This window comes from Condylura cristata, unplaced genomic scaffold (genome assembly GCF_000260355.1).
Source record: "Condylura cristata isolate star-nosed mole 26May11 unplaced genomic scaffold, ConCri1.0 scaffold00015, whole genome shotgun sequence".
In the NCBI taxonomy this organism is placed as follows: Eukaryota; Metazoa; Chordata; class Mammalia; order Eulipotyphla; family Talpidae; genus Condylura; species Condylura cristata.
In genome coordinates, this window is record NW_004567116.1 from 35,471,389 (window position 1) to 35,476,873 (window position 5,485).

The following is a 5,485-nucleotide window of genomic DNA, read 5'->3' on the forward strand; positions in this document are numbered from 1 at the left end:
TAATATTATAATAAATCATAAATTATAATTATAATTTATAAATTATTTATAATTATAAATCATAAATTATAATTATAAATTATCAATGTCTGATAGTTTATAATTATTTTGCTTTGTCAGTTCATTCTCTTTGATTCTTTATTTTACTCAGCTATGTGAAATTGTCTAATACTTACCTTTCTGACTTTACCACACATAGTTCTTAAGCGTCTTCCATTTTTTTCATTTTTTCTTAAAAGTAATATTCCAGTCTGTGGATATACCACTTCTTTATCCAATCCTGTATAGATTGCTTCCAAAACCTACTTATTGTAAATAATACTGCAAAATTATTGTGGCACATACAATTTTTCTAGCTGGTGGTTTTGTGTTCATATCTATGCCCAGAAGTGGGTCACTGAATCACATGGTATTTCCATTTTTTGTTTTTAAAGGAAGGTTCAGACTGCTTTCCAAAGTGGGTATTACAGTATATATATTCCTACCAACAATAGCTTTCTCCACATCCTCTTAAGCATTTTTTACTAAGGTTCTTTTTTTTTTCTTTTTTATTTACATTTTTACTGAAGTAATGTCTATGATTTAGGGATAGAGGGTCACACCTCTTCAGATGTACGTTACCACATCAGCAAAGCGCCCATAATCCACCATGGATTACCCGCACCCTTTTGATACCCACATCACATCCTACTCCAAAAGAATGCACTGCTTTGCTCACTACAGCACTAGTTACAAAAGCCAAGTTACGGAAACAAGTGTCCAACAACAGATGAGTGGCTTGAGGATGTGGCTTGTATACACAATGGAATTCTACTCAGTTATAAAAAGATGAAGACTTGCCATTTAGACAACATGGACGGAACTGGAGGAGGGAGGCAATTTCAGATGATTTCACTCGTGGGCTATAGAGAAACCAAACAAAGCAGCAGACAAAATGAAACTAAAACAAATGCAAGAAAGCTAACTACTAGAATTACTGGATCATAGAAGTCTGTTTTATAATACTGAGAAGCCTCCATGCTGTTTTCTGTGGAGGCTGGGCCAGGCTACATTCCCGCCAACAGAGTACAAGTGCTCCTTTTTTTCCAGGCCCTCACCTGCACTTTCTAGTCTTTTTGATATGGGTCATTTTCACAGGTGTGAGGTGGTATCTCATTGTAGTTTTGACTTGTGTTTCCCTGAGGATAAATGATGAGTATGTTTTTCATGTGCCTATTCACTATCTGCATGTCTTCTTTGAAGAAGTTTCTATTTAGCTCTTCTCAATTTTTGATTGGCTTCTTTGTTTTCTGTCTTCCCTATTGCTTCCATAGGTCCTGAAACCTGATCTTGCAGTTAGTGAGTCAGAAGGTGAGGGAAGACCTGGATGGGCCCCCTAAAGCCCCACTGCTTATGGGAGTGTGCTGGCAGTGTGGGGGGGGGGGGGACCTTATGTCAGTAGCACTACTGATTCCCTTCTCTCCAGGTTCTAGATCCCAGACTCTTCTGTATGCTGTCAGTGCACTTCAAAAAGTCAGTGCCAGTCCTGAGGGGTGGGGGATACAGTGTACAGTCCAGCCCATTATCTTTGTCCTTTTTACTGGGAACCCAGTCTGAGGGGAGTACTCCAGCTCCACTGCATCTGTTTCCCTCCAGTCATGGTTGGATTCTTCCACTCTCTCCACTGTTCCTGGCTGGTAACTCTCCCAGACAGCTCAGGCATTTCTTTCTACCCACCCCATAGTTCAATAAAGCATGGCTATCTTCTCCGTCTCCTATCCCAGTCCAAGGGGTGTTTCAATTTTGCTTGAATTCTGCTGGTTGTTGAGTACTTAGTTCATGCATTGTCTCCTCAACTCGTACTTCCCAGACCCCAGCTCCCATAATTGGTCAAGTTTTTTAGCATTTTACATTTTTTTTTTCGAAGATTTATTTATACATACAGAAGAACTGGGGTACAGGCCAGAGGTCAGAGGTGCACGGGTGGTGAGAGGCTTCATCTGGGACAGTAGGGAGAAGAACAGGCCGACTGACAAAGAACACTGCTGAGGAGAGCAGTGGGCAGGTCAGGAGAGGCCTGCCTCACCATGTGGTCACTTCCGGGACAGGCGGGATTGAACTCATGCTGAAGTGGCTTTAGCTTCTTAGTGTTGTGCTTTAATCCGCTGCGCCATCAAGGAGGGCCCACATTTTGCATTTCTAATACTCAGTAATTATATCCTTCCTGAGGTCAGAGTCCATGTCTGTACTGCTCACTGTTGTATTCTTAACACTATCACTACCTGGCACACACTACGTGATGGTAAATATTTGCTGGATGAACATTTTTCAGTCACCTCCCAGCTCAATCTACTGTTTACTGAACAAAATAAATGATTTTTTTAATCAGAAAAGATAGAAGTGAATCTGCATTTGACCTTTATTCCTTTGCTAATGATTTAGAGTTGGTTTGCATTCAAGCTCTTACTGGGTGGTATTTTCTGCCCTTAGTATTCACAGATCAGGACCTCTGCACAGCTCTGGTGCAGGGACTTAGTTCTGGACCTTGCAGATTTGCCCTTGCTCTCCTTTCCAGCTCAAGGCCTTCCTACTTCCTACCACCTTGCTCTGCCAGATCATCAGGCAAGCCAAGAAGCATCCTAATGTGATCCCCCCTCTCTGTATTTATTGGAGCTGGAGGTACTAAAACATCGCTGCATGTCATGTGTCTTACTTTGTTCAGTCCACCTATCACCTGGGAAAGAGAATAACCCAGAACCCTGGTACAAACTGGGTCCCAATGATCAATACAAATTTTACTCAGTGAAGATAGACAGTAAACTGAAGAAAGAAGATCCAGACTCCTAAATGAAGTATTTCACTATATGCAGTTCTCCTGCCTGCCTGTGACTCAGCAGGCATTTCTCCTCATAAACCCACTGGTGTCTATGCAAGTGTCATTTTCATTCCTTTCCTTTTTTATGTAATAAACCTACCCTTTTGGATATTAAAGAAAAAAAAACATTCATTATAAAGTCACTTACAGTTCTCCCAAAAGCCATTGGCGTACAAAATCATGTTGATATTTGTGTTGGGGTTTACACTGATTAATAAATATGTGAACTGTGAAAAAAAATTCACAGATCAGTCAGTACCTGAAAGCCTTCATCTGGAGTAAATATTCTCTTATTCTAGTTTACACTCAAGTTTTTTTTTAAGATTATTCATACAGAACTGGGGTGCGGGCCAGAGGTGCAGGGGTAGTGAGAGGATTCTTCAGAGACAGTGGGGAGCAGAACAGGAAGATCAACAAAGTACACTGCCGGGGACAGGAGAAGTCTGCAGCACCATTTGGCTCACCTCTGGGGCTGGGGATCCAACTCCCACTGAGGCTGCAGATAGCTTTCAGTGCTGCACTTTAACTAGTTGCGCCACCAGGGAGGGCCTACACTCAGTTTCTGAGTAATGTAGTTCTGTTTGTGTATCTCGTAAATCCTTTCTTTTCTCTCCATTTCTTTTGTTACCACTGTAATCAAACTGTTCAGTTCTTAGATTACAGCAGCTGTTGCCTAACAACTTCTTTGTTGATTCTGGACTGCTTTTGATTATTTAGGATTTTAGCTAAGGTACATGTAGCAGACATTCAAAATAACAGTAACTTAGAAATGTTTGTTTTCAAATAAAAATCTAGCTCAGAAGCAGTATAACATCAGAAGCAATTTGATGACATCATAGTCGTCTTAGAACCAAGCTAGTTATCAGCCCTGATTGTGTCTATGGTTATAACCCTCCACCTAGTGACCCAAGAGGGCAGCTTTAGTAATCATACAAACATTCTAAGAGACAGAATGGGGTGAGGGAAAGTGGCCGAGAGGCATGTTCTCATCCCTTTACGGAGTCCCTTTAGGGAATAGGACAGATGGCGATCATATCCTCTTGAAACTTAAGCAGGTGAAGATCAATATAGAACAAATGATCCCAATTGTGATTAATGTTTTGAAAAAGAAATTTGCATTGTAATGGGAATGGAGTATAGTATAAACTCACCTTTGTTGGGATGAAGGAGAACTTCCCTGAGCAAGTGATTTGAAGTTTAAAGATAAATTAGAATTAACCAGGGAAAAAAACAGGCTGTCCTCCTTCATGTCTTGTGTAGATGCTGTGTTTTGTTAAGGCTCCCTCTGATTACCCTACTTAAAATTACATCCCATCATCCTCTCAAACATTTCTGATCTTTATCCTGCTTTGCTTCCTCCACAGCACTATCATTTCTCATATACTGTATATTAATAGTTAACTCATTTTTTTTGTAGTTTATCTCACTAGAAATTAAGCTCCATAACTCAGAAATTACTGTTTTGTACAACAGTGAAACTAAACACCTAAAATAATGACTGGTGTAGTTAATATTTGTTGAATGAATGAAAACTGAAGAGAAGAGCTGACCCTATAGATTTTGGACCTGCCAACCTCCATAGCCATGATCCAAGTCCTTAAAATCAACCTCTGGGCCCTCCCTGGTGGCACAGCAGGTTAAAGCACAGCACTAAGAAGCTAAAGCCACTTCGACATGAGTTCGATCCCCACCCCAGAGGTGACCACATGGCGCAACAGACCCACCCGCTGCTCCCCTCAGCAGTGTACTTGGTAGATCTCCCTGTTCTGCTCCCCACTCTGTCTCTGGTGAATTCTCTCACCACCCCTGCTTCTCTAGCCTGTACCCCGGTTCTGTATGCATAAATAAATCTTTAAAAAAATCATTATATAATCTTTGTGTGTGTATGCTACTGGTTCTGTTTCTCTGAATGCTGATTGAGACAGCATTTAATATTTTTTTAAATAGATATTTTTTTTAAACGTTATCAGGGAGTAAAGCAGAAAAAAAAAAAAAGATGAGAATGCAGGTTTAAAAGTGCATAATATGGAGGAGTCAACTAGCCAAAGAAGCAATCAGATTTTTAGGCATTTGAGCTCATGAGCTCAGTAGAGGTTACTGAACAGAATTCCCTTCTGGGCTTATCTTTCTAGAAAACTGTTTGCTGTACTTACAGCCTACGGTGACTCTGACTCGATTCTTTCCAGGAAGGAATGTCCATACCCTTAATATGTGTTCTCAGTGAATCCCATTATATCAACAGCACTTGATTGAGCAGCATGAAGAACAACAAAAACACCTAGCTAACACTTACTAGTTCTAGCAAGTGCTTATTATTCACTAGGCTATTTCTAGTGAATAATATTATATATACATTATATACATTAACTCATTTTATCTTCACAACAAACCCATCAGATAAACAATGTCATTACCTTCATTTTATAAGAAAGTGAAATAGAAGTCAAACATCCTGCAACTAGTGAGTGGTAGAATCAGGTTTTTAATCTAAGAAATCTGACTTTAGGGTTTATCTATTTTGCTACTAGAGATTGCTCTACATTTATAAATTTGCACCACAGTATTTTCTGGTTACCTACTCTTGGTGCCTAACCCTAGGGGCTGAGATTACAGCAGGGAGCAATCAGAATT